General features: G+C 35.0%; 1 protein-coding gene across 3 annotated transcripts in view; it reads left to right on the top strand.

Moving 5' to 3' along the window:
- The window catches only part of WWOX (WW domain containing oxidoreductase), a 1,143,641-nt gene that overhangs the window by 512,422 nt on the left and 611,440 nt on the right, over positions 1 to 19,779 (top strand). Inside the window, exon 9 of one of the 3 annotated variants that reach the window (XM_074282487.1) lies at positions 1 to 19,779. This exon is cut by the window's left edge and continues 16,935 nt beyond it; it is cut by the window's right edge and continues 27,013 nt beyond it. The exons of the other annotated variants lie outside the window; for them this stretch is intronic. The gene's annotated coding sequence lies outside the window, so the exon portion shown is untranslated. 3 annotated transcript variants of the gene reach the window in all.

Below are 19,779 nucleotides of genomic sequence, written 5' to 3'. Positions count from 1 at the left end.
ATGGGGAGAAAAAAAGCCTTAGTTTTAGAAATAGGAAATACTTTAGACACAGTTGCAGGCACAATTGCACAAAGGAAGCACCACCTGCATTTGAATTTTGGAAATTTAAGTTTGAAGTCTAGGACCCCTTCTACCACTTCTCACTGCCTATCATGATTTTGTAACCTGAAAAAGTAACAAAGTTAAATATATATCTTGCAATATGAGAAACTAAGTTAATTTAATTTATTTTTGTTTGGTAGAGTATCTGTGCACCTAAAGTTTTCTTTTTTCACTATAAAATCTAGGTAATAATGCTTATATAACTTCCCTCAGAGAGTCATTGTAGGGAACTACAGCAAACATTTACAAAGTACCTACATTGTTTAAGATTTTTTTTGTTCACATTGCAAATACAAAGATAAAGATGGAAAAGATACTACTTTCAAAATTTTATAATCTAATCCTTAAAATCTTATTACAAATCTTAAAGCATTATGCAAATGTGAGCTATTATTCCCATAACTCATAAGTACTTTGGTGACTATCATCCTAACTCCAGCTATTCTTGATCATTTGAACACCCAAAGAGTTGCTACATCAAATCTTCAGGATTGACTCCCCCCTCCAAAGGCCCGGGGCAATTTCTCTGAGATGTAATAAATTAATAATTGTAAAGTGCTTAGGACAATAATTAGCACCTAGTGCTATGTGAATGTTACTTGTTGTTATTATTGTTATAAGTCCTCTTTGAGTGCATTGCCTCCCTAATCTACTTAAGTAGTATCATCTCTTCCGTGTTATTTAAGTAGTGAGTAGAGCCCCAACATTATTTTAACCAGTCATTATCACCTAAATGTCACTGATTACCACTGATTCACAAATGTTTACTGTAAAAGCCTAGCAAGAACGAAAATTCAGCCATCCCATTGAACTGGCAAGCACTCTGTGAACCTCAGACTCTGGGAAGAGTGGGCTCAAACTTAAATGCTTGCTCCCTCCTCCCTCCAGGTTCACTTCTGAGTGCTGCATCTGAGCACAGTGCCCTGGGGGCCAAGTAGATTCAATGGTTCTTATAGCTAGTTCCTCTTCAGTCTATCCACTCTTACTTACTGAATCTCTGATCACTGTTCTGAACTTTCAAGCTCACAAGTTTGCAGCCTAATCTGTTTCATCTCTTATAATAATTCACCTAAGGGGAGGGAAGAATGAAAAAGAGATGTCAGTTCCTCCACTGGAGCCTTTTGGATGCAGACTCACTAATCCTAGTACAGTCAAATATTTCCACTATTATTACAATAATCTTCTAATTTATTTCCTGCCTTAAGTCTCTCCTTTCTCCACTTTATTCAACACGAATTGACATTTCTAAAGCATAAATATAATTATGTCACCCTGCTGTTCAAGAAACAGTGCCTTCCTATTCTCTCAAAGACAAAATACAAACTTCTCTGTTTGGATTTTAAAGCCATACAATTAGGCTCTGAAATAACTTTCTAGTTTGTACAATTTTCTTCTTCATATCTTCTTATCCATGTATTCTGAATTTGAGTCTTCTCTTCTTAGTTGTGAGCCCATCCTCCTATGATAAAGAAAAAAAAAAGGAAAAGAAAAAATCTTGTAAAAAATAATTGTCAATCAAAACCAAAAACAACACAAACAAATCCCTACATTGCTGATATTTGCCAGATTTCCACAGCAACTGATATTAAAGATAGAGTTTCTCTAAAATTTAAAGACACCTGGGAAACAAGAGATTTTATAATTCAGTTCTCAATAGAACAAGAAGAATCTAGGAATACAAGTTGGATCTAGTCATTATTATTATACTTTTTTTGCCACTTGTTAGAGAAAGTCCTAGTTTTGAAAGGAGGAGAGACTGGGATTTCCATAGTTTCTCAGATCCTACTTGTCCTCTCTATGACCATTGATACCTATTTTTTCTCTCTCTCTCCTTTAGTTTCTTTATTTTTAATATTGGGGTGATATTTGTCAGGTACACTTCAGAAGGGTTTAAAAATCAAATGAAATTGAGTATCTAGTGTAAAATGTTTTATAAATCCTGATACAGTATATAAAGTTAAGCTATTATAATTAGTCAAAATTTTTTGTTAAAGTGTCTACTTTAATGTGGTAGGAAGAACATTGGACTTAGAGATATGAGTAAGTAGGGTGACTTTGGACAAGCCACTCCATTCCTCCTTTCTAAACTCATTTCTTCATCTAGAAATAGAAATGCTGATGATGCTTGCACAAAAAAAAACCTCACAGGTTGTGGTGAAGAACACAGAAGCTATTGTTGCAAAGTAAATGTTCTATCAGTGGCCCAGCCTCCACGGCAGACACTGCAGGATATTATCCTGCTCTAGGTTTCAAGCATTGACATCTTGAAAAGTTAATACTTTTATTATCAATCTGCTGACAAGCCAACACTATTCTTTAAGTGTCCTATGAATTTAGATATTATTCATAGAATTTAAGGGAAAAAACAAACAAAAATAAAATAAATGTAAAAATAATCAAGTATTGTGTTCATGAAAGATAGCTCACGTCTAGTACTTCATTCTTTAGTCTTATATGCCAGTGTTTGAGGCACAACAACAATAAATTTCCCTAATTTGAGGCTATTTTATATATCTAACCAACCTATAAGCATTTTAGTATTAACTAAATAATAGGCACTAATAGATATGGATGGATAGATAGATTAGAAGAGTTAACATTTTTCTATTAATGTTTTTCAAAGCATAAATAATTCCTTCCAAAATCTACAAAATTGAATTATATGTAATATAATCAATTTTCAAAACTTTCAGACTTCGTTGTATTCATCTTGCTTGGATCAGGCATCAAACTTTTATTTTTTTTTCTTTTTTACAAATTTAAAAATTATTTCACAGGTATAACACTCCCTTTGTGACTTTCCCAGCAAACATCTACTCCTTCGAGATGAAAGGGCCATCTTGAAAGTTCCTATTCCTAAGGTTTAGCTAAGGAGCTCCTACCAGTATGTGTGTATTCATGTTTATGTGTGTGCAAATGTGTATGTATGTGTGTATGTATATATGTATAAAAATTTAGTATATTATAGATAGATATATAGATTGTGTGTGTGTACACTGTTTCAGATTCTTAAACAGGGTTTTTTAAAAATCTTCTGTCAGAGGATCTGAGTTCAAGTCTTTACTATGTCACTTAATCATGTAATCTTGAACAATCCCCTGTACCTTGGTCTTTTCATGAGTGATTGAGACTATATGATTTCTGTGATCCCTTAGAATTCTAAAACTGTGATCTTATTTGAAATGAGTTTGTCTTTCATGGAGTACTGTTCTGTCTGCTTGCCACGAAATTCTTCCAATGTATTTAATTAATCTTAAAGATGAAATTATTTTGTGCAATAACTGTAATGTTAATGGGATTCTATGTAATGGTCCAGTTCAGGTTTGTTGGTTTGAAAATAAACGCCTTCATTTCACCATTTGCCTTTTGGTTGTAGTCCGTTAACCTGTCACACAGTGTAACCTCATTAACATCACAGCTTAATTGTAAATTAATGTGCCTTTTTTTTTTGTAAATCAGATTTTGGGCTTGGCTATTATATTATGTGTAATATAAAATACTTTCTATAATCCAGAGTTGGCGTTGTTATGACGTTATCTAACAAAGATGAAGACATAGTGGTTCTGATCACTGTTTAATAATATAAGTTTGAACCACTTTTTGAGTAAGAATGAGTAAGAAAGAGGATCTTTACCACCAAAGCATGATTTTGACACTGAGAGTCACAGACATGTAGTACACTTGGAAATGAATGACATTGGGAATATTAAAGGAGGGGCAATGTAATTTCTAAAGAACTAAGGAAAGAATTAAAATCTACATGCTAATAGCATTGCTGCCAGTCATAAATAGATTTATTCTTCACATCTTGGATACATAAAGCTTATTTCAAAATAAATTCTGGGGAACATTCAACCTGATTGGATCTCCTGTAGCTCTGTTAATATATTTGTTTGAGTCACTTGCACTCAAAGCTTCTAGATAGAATATCACTTTTTTATATTATTCATGGTAATGTAATTCCCCCCTTTAATCTCTTCAGGGTTTCCCATTAAGTCATGATATGCAGTTCAGAGGAATTTGGATCATCCATTAATCACACTAGCTGTACTTCTGTGGATCTACTTTTTGGCCATCTCTTAAATTAGTAACTTGGCAGTGGCAAAGATGTGGGTTACCCCAGGAGGTCTGATCGAAAAGTCCCTGCTTAGGAGATTAAGTTGTGAATGTGTAAGCAAGCTAATGGAAATCATTTTGGAAGAGGGGAATAAAGCTTAACAACATTAGAAAAATCACAAAATTGTATTAGAATCCAGTACATTTAATAAAACTTAATCCTATCCTTTGAATATGCCCAATCTAAGAATAAAATTAAATAAAATCTTCTTTTAATAAATAACCAAAACACATATTTGTAATTTTGCTTGTTAATTAATGTCATAATTCACAGTTATGGGGACCTAGCAACTCTATGTAGAATATACTTTTTGGTAAATGCTTTGGAATGAAAAAATAATTAACTTGAATGGAACCTGAAAAAAAAAAAAAGAACATTAACATGTTCTTAACAGAGGAAATATAAGGATTGATCTCAAGAGCAATGGACATCCCATATTCTGCAGTGGTATTCTGAAAATGTCAAAGGATCATTTCAGGCTTGTACAAGTTCTCTAGGGTCATTGGCCATCTCTTCTGTGGCAGAGATTATCTTTTTAGTTGTGGACCTCTTTGATAATCTTGTGAAGCTTATGGACCTCTTTTCAGAATAACGTTTTAATACATAAAATAAAGAGGGTCAACAAAGAAACTGAACATATTGTAATAGTTATCTTTTTAAAGCAGACTTCAAGATAAGAACACTTGCCTATTAAAATCAAAAGTGTTTATTAAACTTCTTCTGTCTTTGACTGTGCCAGATACTAGAGATACAGAGTTCAAAATAAGGCAATGTTGCCTTTAATAAAGTTTCCTAAAGAAACAAATACCTGATGACATTTCTTATGTCATTTTCTCCCGCTGGGCCATTATTTAGAACATTTTGCACCCTATTTACACTCCTAACTTCTCTTTATTTTGTATTTTTTTAACTACAATTTTGATTATTCAGAAATTTGATTATTTAGAAATCCTATTCTAAAATTCACAGCCATAGAACATTATGAGGAGAGAATTAGTGAAAGGATATTGGATTTTACAACAGTTGGCATCTCAGGACTATGAAAAGTACTGCATAACCTAATTGGATTTGCTCCACCCCTTTCTTCCTGTTCAGTACTGAGTTTCCTTAGTTCACATTTGTTAGTGCTTAATATACACATATCCACATTATATGTCTTTAAACATATTTATGTATAAAAATATATCTATATACATGTGAACACATAATAAATCATATTATTCAGTGCCCAGCTCATTGAATATCTGCTTTATCTCTCTAATATCTATGAACCTACTGATTATTACAGTGTGCTGTTCATCCAATATTATGGCTTAAATAATGTGGACTTAAATAATTGTTCTTCAAGAGATCATCTTTCATTTTCATCATGAAGAGGGTCCATAGGCATATATCAAAACATCATCCTAGCAATTATCTGGTTCAACATCCCATTTTACATATAGAAAAACTGAAACCTGTGGAGAGGAAATTCCTTCTCTGTGATCACATTGATCACACAGTTAGCAAATAATAGTCAGAACTCTAAGGGCTGGTCTTCTGATGTCAAATTAAATTCTCTTTCTACTACACATGCAATTCAATTAAACAAATGCTTATTTATCACCAGTTCTGTGCAAATATTTCTATTAAGATCCTCTCAAGATGCCTTACCATGGTTTAAAGATAACCAGGGACTGATGCTTCACCATGGTAAAATGGTAATTGTAGACTTTTGAAGGTGATGATAGAAAAGTACAGATTTTGGAGTCTACTACCAACCTAGAAATTAGTTACAGGAAAATGGATTTTTTTGGCCACAGGCACTCTCAAAGACTATCTACTAAGTTAGAAATGAATGAAGTTAAGCAAAGAAGCATCAATACCAATGCAATCATGGACATTTAAAGCATTGTATTATTATGTAAGACATGGTACTAGGTGTTCAATGTTGAAATACTCCTACTTTCTTTAGGATTGTCCAAAGTCTACTTAGGAACACACAAGAAGGCTATGAATATTCGACCCATACTATAGAACTGGGTTGAAAAATCGTGTCAAGTGACCAATCCAGGAGATGTTTAAAGAGACAACTTTCAGACTAGAGGACACAGCATTCATCGGCCTTACTGAAGCATTAATTCTGCTGCTGTGGCAGCACACCCACAAATGAGGTGCTGACCAAGGAGGAAAAAAAAAGAAAAGGAATCAGGAAAGTCAGGAAGAGACTGGTAGACAGATTGTAACAGCATTGCATCATTAAAGTCCAGACGGAGCTAATGTTCCCAAACTCCTGGGAGGGAGGAAAAGCTTTCCTGGCTGGAAATTTTCTGTTGGTCTTAAATATAAAAAAGTTCAAAAAATACTGACCCTCTTATAACCTTATTTAAAACAAAAAATAAATTAATAATAACAATATATGTATACATCTCAATGTGTATCATATATGAATATAGATATGTGCTGTGGTCTATATACTGACACATGTGTGTATGCATATATGCATGTTATATATATATATATATATATGTGTGTGTGTGTGTGTGTGTGTGTATAGAGAGAGAGAGACAGAGAAAGATAGAGAGAGAGAGAGAGAAGGGAGAGAAGACAGATCATGCTAGAAAGAATGTTGAAGATGGTAGTAGAAATTCCTGGTTTTTCTGCCCCTTATTAACTATATGAATTTAAACAAGTCACTTCTTCCTCAGATTCTCGTTTTCATCATCTATGAAATGAGGGTTTTGGACTAGTTGATCTTCAGGATTTTTTCTAGATGTTAACATCTGATGATCCCTTAGGTTCACAGATAATAAATTCTTCTCTTTCCACCATCACCCCCACCACCAATGGATGAAGAGAAGTTTATTTGTCCTGGAAATAATAAGTAAGCATAGATGCATTGTCTTCTTTTGTCTACCGTTGCATTTGTGGATGTTAAACAATAAAGGCCATGACATATAGCATCACTCGGCATTTTTCTTGAAAGTTATTTAGTTTTAAAATTCACTATGTTATATAGTCCATGACTTTAACTACATTATCATGAAATATTCAAACACATTTTCCTAAGAATAATGCTTACTCACACTTCTGTAGGGAACTGGGGTCCACCCAGTTTGTTATCAAGAGGCATAAGTTAGACTTGAGCATTTCTCTTGGTTGCTTCCTTTATAACCTTGAGCAAGTAAATGAACTTCTCTGGGCTTCTGTTTCCTCATCTATAAAATGAAAGGATTGGAATAGGTTTCTAATAACTCTTATAACTCCAGTTCTTAAAAACTGGTGGGAGCCTATCTCCTTCAGCTGATCAGAAATTCTTTTTGAGATCCACTTTCTTTCTCCAAAATGTAATCCCTTCCTCCCTACTAGAATCTCCCCACCACAACATTAAACCCAGTGTATTTTTACATATGATCTCAGTTAGAGATATTTTAGCATCATTTTCCCCTGATTTGTTACGTTCAATTAAGCCAATATGTACATATCCAAAAGATTCTCCCTGGGAGGCAAGGGATGTTATAACCTTAATGGAGAGGGATATTTGAATTCTATAAGGTATTAAAGAAAGAACTTTGGGTATCTTCCCTCTATACTTTGGTTTGGAGATTAGCACTTCTAAGATTGTATGTTTAATCATTGTATATGGAAGCTGAAATGATAACATCAGCAAACAGAGGAGGCTGGAAAGAGCACATTCTGAAAGACAGATCTTCAGTTTGTTAGAGTGGAGTGAGTGTGAAAATGTTTGGATGAAGGAGCTAAAGATTGTGGAAGATCTTGAATGACATGGAAAACAATCAATTTATTAACAATACAATAGACACATGCCCATTTACTCATGTATATTGTATAATACATATATACAAATATGCAAGGTGAGTCATACCATAGCTGAAACTATGGAATCTAGTGAGATTACCAAGATAGAATATAAAGGAAAAAGAGAAGGCCCGGGATAGAACCCTGAATAACACACATTTAAGGGGTATATAATATGTATAATGAGCCAGCAAAGGAGATGGAGAATTATCATTCAGACAAGTAAAAGGAAAAACAGGAGAGAAAATCCAGGAGGAGGAGGATCAAAAGTGTCAAGTATTGCAGATCGGTCAAGAAGGATTAGGTCTGAGAAAAAGCTATCAGACTTGGCTATTAAGAGGTCAATTTCAGTTGACTGATGAAGTCAGAAGACAGATTGAAAAGGAATTTAGGAGTGAAAGGAAAAGTGGAGACAACAATCACAGACAACTTTTTCATACAGTTTGACTCGGAACTGGAGAAAGGACAGTAGCTGGGGGGGTGGTAAATTATTTTTCAAGATTGGAAGAAATTTTGAGTTTTTCTAAATTTTAATAGTTTATTTTAATTAAAAAACATTTTACATTCATTTCTTCCTTGCGCTCACCCCTTGTAAATTGAGGTTGGATAACATGGCTTTATAATGCACCTAGCCATTCCCTCCAACTCTATTCAGCTGCCTGAGAGGAGCAACAGGGCAGCAGGGTGGTGCAGTGGATAGAGCACTGGGTCTGGAGTCAGATCTTTCCTGAGTTTAATTCTGGCCTCAGACACTAAACCAGGTTTGTGACCTGGCCAAGTCACTTAATTGTTTGCCTCACTTTCCTCATCTGTAAAATGTGCTAGAGAAAGAAATGGCAAACCACTCCAGTATCTTTGCCAAGAAATCCCCAAATGGGGTCATGAAGTTGGATATGATTGAAAAAATAACTGAATGGAACAGGTAGGAACAGAGAAGGCAGATAATGGGCAATAACCCATAGCTGAGGCAAAACCAAAACTGAGAGTGGGACAAAGAGCCTGGAGGAAAGTGCAGAGCTGAAGTCGCTATTGTTGAGGCCAGAAAATGTTGTTAAAGCAGAAAGTAATGGCCTGAGAAAATTCCCAAGGGGTAGAAGGGTTGATGAGAATAAGGAAGAAGTACAAGGTGTTGGAAGCATAGGGAGATTGTCATCAGATGGGGGAATGTCAGAGTTTTTAATTAGCACAGTGGGACATTTGTGGGTAATGGCTGATCTAGGATGTATCCACTTCCGATGTGGAGTCAAGGAATGGATCATGGATGGATCTTAAAGGAGTTCAGGAAAGGAGAGATTAGGAAATTTAAGGGATTGTCTCTCTGGATATTAAAGCCTCTGTTATCAGAGAACATTTGACAGGGAAAGGGAAATTTCTGAGGCTGGGGCTGACCTCTTTGACTACAGAGTTAGAATGACCTGAAAATTTATATACAAAAGCTACTGTAATGTTCTTCATTAGACTTCAAAGAAAGCTAAGTTTCTGAGTGAAGAAGTTAAAAGGAGAGTTTGGCAATTCATAAGCAATATTCTCACCTGCGTTTTAGGACTAAGGTGGCAGAGAGGTTAGCAAGGGCCTAATCAGTGCTGAAAACTATTGCTGGGATGAGGCATTATCAAGGGGGAGTGAGATTTCAGGAAAGCTACCAGAAGGAAAGAGTGTGAAAGTTAAGTAAGAAATAGGGAACCATTGAAGATTTTTGAGCAGTGTATTGACCTGCTCTTATTATATTTTGGATTGGATTTCTGGAAATCAGATTAATCATTTTTTTTTTAAATCATCCAAGGCTGCAGATAAACTCTCCCATTTGTGTTTTAGAAAGTGTTTCATTTTCATCCCTTGTAGTAGTTCATTTGCAGAGATTTTTCTAGAATACTCAATATTTATATTACACATAAATTTTCAGAAGTGAAACTGACTCCAGAGATCGTCTCCTCCAACCTTCTCTTTTTATATAGGAAGGAACTAATGACTAACAGGGGAAGTTACTTGCCTAGGATAATGAAATGAATTAATGGTAGAGCAATGACCCAAACCCAGGTCTCCTGATTCCAGTCCCAGTGCACTTTCTACAACACTGTGCTGACTGCCAAGATCAACAACTCCAAATTCCACTATCTGTGTAGGGTTTTTTTCTGCACATTGGAAAGAATCTCTTATTTTAACTTTTATATCCAGATAACTGAGGTTGACTCAAAAGCAATGGCAAACAGAAAAAATGAGAATGCCAGCTTAAATAAATGTTATCAGAGTCTCCCTTGAAATCATGATTAATCAAATTTTTAAAAAGTGTTTACTACAGAGTATTTATTATTCAACAATTCACTGATGAAATCAGGGAATAAAGTACCGTGATTGGGGTGGGGGAAAAGGGGATAGAAAGCAGAGAGAGAAATACAAGAAGAAAAAAAAAAACAAAAAACAAAAAAAACAATAACAACAACTGAGAGATACAGAGGTCCAGCCAAACCCTGGCTATTAATCATCACCCTCCATTACTTAGTGAAGATTCATTCATTGTTCCATAAAGGTACCTAGAGGGTCAATTAGACACCACAGACAGGATTTTTCTAAGACACCGGAGGCTCAATTAGGCCCTCCTTATAATTTTCTGCTTTAACAGCAGATGTCAGCCTATCGCGCCCCAGATACAAGGGGGCTCAGAAATGAACAGGGCCCTTGGTTTGCTGTTGTTGTTGTTGAAACAAGATATCTGAGGCAGTTTGCTGTTGATAACATATAGCCTGCTGTCACACCTTGGTCAACACGAGGCAGAGGGGGTTTTATCATTGCGACTGGTAAGAAGCAAAGTTCTTTTGAGGTCAGGGCATATGGAATGATCAGGGAATTTCTATGATGGAATGGTCTGTTCGTATCGCAAAGGTGATTCATTTATCTTTGGAAAGATCTTAACTAAACAGCAGCCCTACCGTAAAAATTTAAGTTATCTACAACTAAAATGTTACCTGAAATCAATTTAGGCTGACATCAAAAATGACACTCTGTTTGAATCTGCCTGGCATTTGTGACTCTCTCCCTCCCCAAGCTACTGAAGGTGGAAGCTATTTAGTCCAATGCACATAAGTACCACACGTTGCTATTATAGTCCATATGGAAGAATGGGTGCATCAGCAGCTTGGGGGTCAGTAGAGATACTGGAGAGTTTGAACCACAGATCCATCACTTCATGATCTAGAACAAGTCACTCAGTTCTAGGCTTTAGTTTAGTTTTGTTATTTTCTCTGTAAAGTGAGAATTGGCTCTCAAAATTTTCTTTCCCCTCTAACACTCTCTATTTTAACATTCTTATGATCCCTGCAAGCTCTCCTAGTATATGTTCTTCTATCCATCAGTCAATCAATGATCAGTTTATCAAGTTCTCCTATATTCCTGATGCAGTGCTAATAATAATGAAGATAATAAAATTGTATAATGCTTTGAGGTTTAAAGAGCACTTTTACCATAATATCCCTTAAGGATATGAGGTAAGGGAGAGTATTACACCCATTTTAGAGATGAAAAAAAAAAAAGGCTCAGGAATTTTAATAATAAATAAGACCATATTAGTATTTTAAAATTTATATTTAAACAAGTGATATCATTATTTAAATATTAATTTTGAAATAGATAATATTATCATGGATGTAAATTATATGTATTATTTTAGAATTTTCCAAAGCACTGTTCCCCATAGCAATATATAAGCGGGAAGTTCAAGTGTTATTTAACAAAAAAAGAAACTGAGGCTAAGAAAGATGAAGAGACTTGTGGATGGTTAGAAGTAAGTAAAGACTATATTCAAGGTTCAAGCCCATGTATTCCAGCTCCCATTTCAATGTTTATTCAGTATATCACCCAGCCTTACTGTGTGCAGTACATTACTGGAGAGATACATTATTAAGAAATAACCAATTACTTGTTTCCTGGTGTGCATATATTTGTCCACATGGATGTTTTATCCTCTCCTTTAGGGAAATTCCTTCCCCTCTGTAGCCTCATAGCACATAGTTCTAACTAATGACTTTAATCACGTGAATTGTGTGTGCAGACAGACAAGACCATCTCCAGCCCATTTATCTTGCAGACCCCAAGTGTACAAACATGCCCTTTGTTATTTTGCACTTTGCCTCAATTTACGCTTTGGCTGCCAATCTGCTGCAGAGAGCCCAACTTCCTGGCTTCCCAGGGAATATATGTTTTCTGTTTTCCCTGAAATAGCCCAGACTTCAGAAGCTGTTGTTCTCTCACTTCAGAGAAATTTGTGACATTGCACATATCAAATCCTTTTTAATATTATTTTGATGCTAAAAAGAAACTTATAAGATAGTTGGAGGATACTGGAAGAGAAAACCTACACAGCTAATTTTTTGCCTGTATAGGAAAATAAAACTAAGCAGATTTAATGAAATAACCCTCTCTTTAGGATAAATTCAAATTGTAGTGTGGCCTAAAATAAATGTGAGGTTCTTTTCATGAAATTACAAAAAAGCAATTCATAAAATTAATTACCAAATCCAATAAGTCAGCACTCCTTGAAAATTACTTTGTGTTTTCTTTGTATATATTCATATATATATTCATATATACATACACACACACATACATGTTTCTGCCAGTGGCATAGAAACTTCTTGAGGGCAGGAGGTTTTTTGTTTTTATCATTACATACCCCATTACCCAACAGAAGTAGGCATTTAAAGTTGCTTGTTGATTGATTGATATCAAGAATGTCAGTGCCATATAATAAAACTAATCACTGACATTATAATAAGATTTTAAGTTTTATAAAAGCACTATATACCTATATCTTTTTAACAATCTAATTCATGACGGGAATTATTTCCATTTTGTAAATGACAATATTTAATTCAGAGAAGTTGTGACTTGACTATGTTCATTTAGTTGACAAGTGTCAGAGATGAGATTTTTTACCCAAATCTGTCTTTATTTTACATCTAGCACTGTATTTGTTATTATCATACTTGTTACTGTACAATCATTCAATTATTTCTGGCTATTTGTGACTTCATGGACTAAAGCACACCAATGCTCTCCTTGCAATTTTCTTGACAAAGATGCTGGAGTGGTCTCCCATTACCTTCTCCCATGGATTAAAGCAAATATAGGTTAAATGACTTGCTCAAGGTCCCTTAACTATGAAGTGTATGAGGCCAGATTTTAACTTAATTCTTCCCCACTCTAGAGCCCACACTCTGTCCATTCATACATAACAGCATACAAATTATAAATTATACAAATTATAATACAAAAATATAAATTTGGCTCATCTCTTGGAGGAATGTTTTCTAGACTACATTCTGGTGTTCTTTTATATATGGCAATATAGAAGGGGAAAAAGCATCAAAACAAAAACAAAAACTTGGAAAAAACAAAAAACTACCTCTAATTAAAAAAATTGAGAAAGTTGAACCTGATTCTCATTAATTATACCTGTAATAATTTTTTGGGGAAAATTCTTTAGTATCATAAATTCAAAAGTGTTATACAGTTAATGTGCTGATGACCTACCTATATTATGGATTATAATACTTAATACTTTATTACCTTATGAAGCTTTGATTTCTCATGTTTTGGGAGGGGTTCATACATCTCTAGGCCAAAGCAAATTATTTCATGGGTTGCTGTAACCAAAAACATTAATCACCTCTTTGTCAAACTTACAATAATGAGCCTTGATACAATTTGCTAAAGAGGTTATTATATGGAAGACATATATTTCATTGCTTGTACCATAATCAAATCTTTTCCAATCTGTTAGAATTTATTAGAGTGTCTGTTTCATTTTCATAGTCTTTTATGGATGAATGGATGGATAGATAGATGGGTGGACAAGTAGATGTATTATAGTAGGGAAGTGATCAAATAATCATTTATTAATTAATTAGAATGTCAAGCACTGTAGTGGGATACAAATAAAAACATGAGACAATCAGTACCCTCAAAGGATCTACATTCCAATAGAAGCATTCAAAACATATAGGAGTGTGGGGGCCAGGGAGTGGATTTTTCTCTGCAGAATCTCAGAAATTGTGAATGAAGTTTTAGTACACTTGATTGGCATATTCTTTCCAGTGGCAATAGCGTTTTGTTTATTTGTTTGTTTTTACTGTTGTAAGAGCAAGAGGTATGTTAAGAACAGTGAGGCTGAGTTAGGGAAAGAAGTCAAATGGCTGATAGCATGGTCTGAGATCCCTTAGATATTGTGAAGTCGATGGGTCTCCATTTATTCAGCCACCAGTCTGAGTAGCTGAGTCCCATAGTAGTAAGTCAAATTTTAAGTGAATTAACTGGGCGGGGGGGAGGAAGGTGGTTTAGGGAGGTAAAATCTTATTGGGAAGGGACAATAGTCTGGTAGATGGCAAGATATACAGGATGGGCAAGCTCTGTCTTTACGGTATATAGTTAGATAAGATTTATGAATTTCAGAATGAAGGGTGGTCCTTGTATCAGGAAGAGTCTCAATAGAAGATTTTAATAGACAATGTTCATAGCTGATGTTTATGTATTAAATTTCTATACTACATTTGCATCACCATTTTAAAAGGGTATTTTTTCATGTATTTTATCGTTTGAACTTCATAAGAACTATGTGAATTGAATTGAATGGAACTCTGTGAGTCAGTTGAAATTTAAGAGCAAGAATTATATTTTACAGAAAAAGCTGCAGTATCTTCAGCTAACACAGCTAGTCAAGTGATTGTTAAGTTATAGAGATGACTCAGCTAGTTAATGCTAAAAGCTGGGATTTGAACATAGCACCTCTTTCTTTTGTAGCTAGGTGGAACAGTGAATAGAGTGCCAGGCTTGGAGGCAGTAGAACTCAACTTTCCAAGTTCAAATTTAGCCTGAGACACTTAATAGCTATGTGACTGTAGGCAAATCACTTAACCCCAGTTTTCTCATCTAGAAAAATGAACTGGAGAAGGAGAGGGCAAATAACTCCAGTATCTTTACTACTTTGCCAAGAAAAAGCTAAATCGGGTCATGAAGACTTGGACATGACTGAAATGAATGAACAACAATGACAACCTTGCTCTTTGCGCCTTACTCCTGTTAATAGAGACCAGTTCCCTTTATTATGGTATACAAATTTTTAATGGCATTATTCCTTATTCATGCAGCATATCACACTCTAAAAAAGAATTACCAATCCATTTTTGACTTTGCACCTTCTTCATACACTCTATCAGGCTAACTGTAATGTATCTCATTTTCCCTCATGTACACAGACAGCATAGAACCAATCAGGTTTGAAAGTTTTTTCTTCAGGGTTAAGTAGTCAGTCTCTGTAGCCAGCTATTTCCAAAGGAAGGTCTGAAATCTAGAGAAGACTATAGAATAACACATCATTTGTATTGCTTCTCTCCAGTCAGAAGATCCAAAGGGGCAGAGGGGACTGAAATGGGGGGCATGGCAGATCAATTTTTTGGCATAATAGGATTTAAATAGTATACAAACACTCACACACGCACACACATATATATATAAGTACACACATGTATATACATTTGTGTATTTATCTATATATTACATATGTTTACACTTACCAATATATACATACATATACAACCCTATGCTAAAAACCCCATCTAAACCATTCAAAGAAATTACATGATTATCTTGAATCTTTAAAAATTCTCTAGTACCGAGACTAATGTTCCATGAGTGCCTCCCGAAGTATGCCCAATGTGAGTGTGGAATTGACTGAAAAAATGCTACATGATTATCTCGAAAGCTCTGGTCTGTGAGGTGATCCATAAGAGAAATCTACCTCCTGAACTCTCTTCTCTCTCTTAACTGAATGGTCTCATGGAAGCTACTGTGCTCTCTCTTTCAATGTTAGTAATTAATGAGAGATTATGAAAGTCTTTTTCACACTCAGGAGGTGGAAACTGTCTCTTGGCTCTCACACCTCCAGATAGTTGTGGCATTAGGGACAAACAGTAACTGGGACTTAAGACATAAAAAGTAATTTTTTTAAAAAATTATATTCTTCTACTGTATATTAGCAGGGCTACAAGAAACTGACTCAACCTACCCTTTCTTTCACTAAAGACTTTCTCTTATCGTCTTCATTTGTGCCAAAGTTCCCCCCCCATTTCTTCTGAAATATACTGCAGTATTCCCGAATATTCCTCAGTTGGTTATATATTATATTGTCTTGTGTTATATATTATATTGTAACAGAACATAATGTCCTCCTACAGCTTATCGAAACACTATCCTGTTTGCTTTGTCTGGTAGTGGTCCTTATTTCAAGGTCATTGGCTATTTCACAGTTAATTAATACTTCCACAAGGAGCGACAAATGAAGAAGAAAATTGAGATCAGTGAGGTGAGGTAGTCTGTGAAACTTAAGGTAAAATCAAGAGTTGAGAACAGCTATAGTTGTCCATTATCCATGCTCCCCCATCCTCTACTGAAGCAGATCCAACCCTTCTATGTGTTAGTAGACAGTTTCATGAGTTGTTCTGGTATAAAAAAATAAAAAGAAGAAGAAGAAGAAGAAAGACTGCTGGTGATCCACCTTCTGGTAATGAATATGACCTTCATTTAGGTTTGTCCTTAGTCAAAGCACTTGAAAACTTTCTTGCTTAGTAGAATCAAACAGAATTTATATTCAGCTAACATAGACTTTGAAAGGTCTGGATTATCTCCTTGACACAATGAATGACACTTCAGAGATGAACTTCAGAGTACAGCATTATATTGGAACACTCACTGATGGGAAATATTCTCCTCCTAAAAAATCTGAATTTTGTTAAAATTTGAATTTTTCCTTTAATCTTTTTAAAATCTACATGAGTAAAGATGCCTATAAAGTGAAATCATTTGTTCTCCTTTGCATTTGACTGATTGTTCCGGTTAGATATTTGGCTTTTGTTCTGTGGTCTAGATTAAGAAGGGGATAACAGTAAAGGAGCTATGATCAAGTGTAAATTGAAAAATTCATGTCTAAAGGAAGAAGTCTTGAGATTCTAATCAGCTCTCAGTTCCATATAAATCAACAATGATATGGCAGCCCAGAAAGCAAGTTTCATCTTAAGCTGAATTAATAAAAGTTTAACTTGCAGTCATAGGTCACATTCTGCCACCAGCATGATAAAATTAGAGTTTTGTAATCACTTCTGGGGGCCACAGTTTAGAAGGGACACTAGAAAAGTATGTGGAATAGGGCCACCAAGATGCTGAAGGACTTCAAGTTCATTTTACATTTAAAGCTGTATGAAGGACTCAGGGATGTTTCTTCTGGTAAAGATTTAGGATTATATGATAACCATCTTAAAATACCTAAGAATTGTCCTGCCAAGGACAATTTGTTGATATATTTTGTTATTACATCACATGTATTTCCTACTGTATTCCTCTAGGGTCCTGTCCCAGAGCAGCCTTCTCTTGTAACAAATAATGAAAGAACAAAGAAAAAAATATTTAAAAGTTCCTCAGAACTAATCAGTATATCAAAACTCCCTGATGCTATAGGCAGTATCCAACACCCATGGTACCCCCACGTCTTTAAAGGAGTAGAAGAGAAATATCTTTAGATTTAACTTTTGTGAGGCCAAGCTTGATCATTACAATTTCACAATATTAAGTTTGAATTATTTCACTGTTTGTGTTGTTTCTCTACTCATTCTAAATATTATTTTCTTTGTTCTTATTACTTTATGTAAATTAATAGAATTCTTTTCTTGCTTCTCTATATTCATCACACTTACTTCTTATAAAAGAGACATCATGCATAGTAGCATTCATGTGCTACAATTTGTTTGGCTACTTCCTAATCTATTTTGTTTCTACAAAAAGTGCTGCTATAAATATAGGACAAATTTATTAATCAGAACATCAGGCATATTATGCTAGGAATACAAAGATAAATACATAAAGCCTATCTTGTTCTCAAGTAATTTTCATACTATCAGGGGAAACTACATAGATACTACTAAAATCTAAGTAATTGAGTGTGTGTGTGGGAGGGGATGAATGAACTGATAGCTGTGGGCATGAGGAAAGGACTCCCAGGGAGAGGTGGCACTTCAGCTAAGTTCTGTAAGAGCTCAAGGATTTTGAGACATGAAGACAAGGAGGAGCATAAAATGGTGCGATGAATAATTGGACCTGGAGTCAAGGAAGACCTATATTCCATTCAGGCCTCATATACTTAACCAGCTGTGTGACCCTAAGCAAATCACTTCCTCGTGTTTGCCTCAGTTTCCATCTGTAAGATAAGCTGGAAAAGGAATGGAAAACTACTCCAGTATCTTTGCCAAGAGAATTTTAACTGGGGTCACAAAGATTTGAACACAATTGAAATAAATCATAGCAACAGCATTCATATAATAATTCATAATTCATGTAATTCACATAACAGCATATATATAATAATAATGGCTTAGTATGGCCAACCATGATCCTAAGTATTTTACAATTATGATCTCATTTGATCTTCACAATAATCTGGGAGCTAGGTGCTCTTATTATCCCCCTTTTACAGATGAGGAAACTGAGGCAAGCAGTGATTAAGTGACATACCCAGTGACACACAGCTAGGAAGTATCTGAAGCTAGAGTTGAATCAAGGACTTCCTGAGAATAGTACTCTTTCTACTGCACTCTCATATATTCTATAATGAAGCAAAAGAAATTCTTTGAAAATGTTAGTTCATGATAATGTCCTTTTGGTATCATAGTTTGAAATATATATGAAGTTGGAAAAGATGAAGTAAAAAAGAAAATATCTATCACCTGAATTACAGCTCCCCTTTAGGATGTTTGGACAGATATGTGCTTCATTGGTGAAATTCTCAACCCAGCCTTGATGTCCATAAATACTTTAATATGTTCCCCAAAGGACATTCTTCAGGTTCCTCTAACGTTTCATAAGAACTGTTACTATCCCAAAGCTGTTCCTCTGTTATCCTTCAGTTTCTGTACCTGACTTGCTCATCTTATTTTCCCATGTAGTGGAAGGAATGCTATGTTTTGAGTCAAGGGAGTTCATCTCAAATCCTGGCTCTGCCACATAACGACTTGGAACAAGACAGGTGACTTCTCTCAACTCCAGTTTCTTCTTTTTTATTGCAAGATATTGTCCTACATAATGTCTGAGTTCCCAACCAAGCCCTTGAATGTTGTTTCTCTTGCTGTTAGTATTTCTGTGGTGCTACTGGCATTCTTGCTGCTGCTGCTGCTGCTGCTGCTTCTGTTATTTTTTCTGCTGCTGGAACTGTTGATTTTTTTCTCTGTTGTTTTACACCACTCCATGGAACAAAATCTTCTTTTGTAAAAAGCTGTACCCTGCTTTCCTCTACCCTGTGTGCAGATTTCCCAGTGCCATTGTCTTTTTCAGCTATCTAAGTGCCAGTCCTTAAAAACAGTAACACAGAAGTCTCTCAAATGAAAGGAACCATGCTAATATACCATACATTCAGAATGATCCCTGCCTGCAACAAGTTCTTACCCACAAAACTTTAACCACCTCTTTCTAAGTTGTTTTTAAAAAGAGCTTGCAGTTTCTTAAACAGCTAGCTGTTAGTTAGATGTCACACTATTAAGTACTGGTTTCCATAAATACCGAGGATGTCTGCTTTCTGCTGATGTCTTAAAAGTCTTAAGGGCCATCAGTGGACAAGTCTAATAATACTCCCACTGTCATATTTATACTTGAGGGCTTGTTTTATATATATATATATATATATATATATATATATATATATATATATATATATATTTCCAAGCTATGTA

This window comes from Sminthopsis crassicaudata, chromosome 1, assembly GCF_048593235.1.
Source record: "Sminthopsis crassicaudata isolate SCR6 chromosome 1, ASM4859323v1, whole genome shotgun sequence".
NCBI lineage: Eukaryota > Metazoa > Chordata > Mammalia > Dasyuromorphia > Dasyuridae > Sminthopsis > Sminthopsis crassicaudata.
The sequence above is the reverse complement of the archived record's forward strand: the minus strand, read 5'-3'. Positions and strand labels throughout refer to the sequence as shown.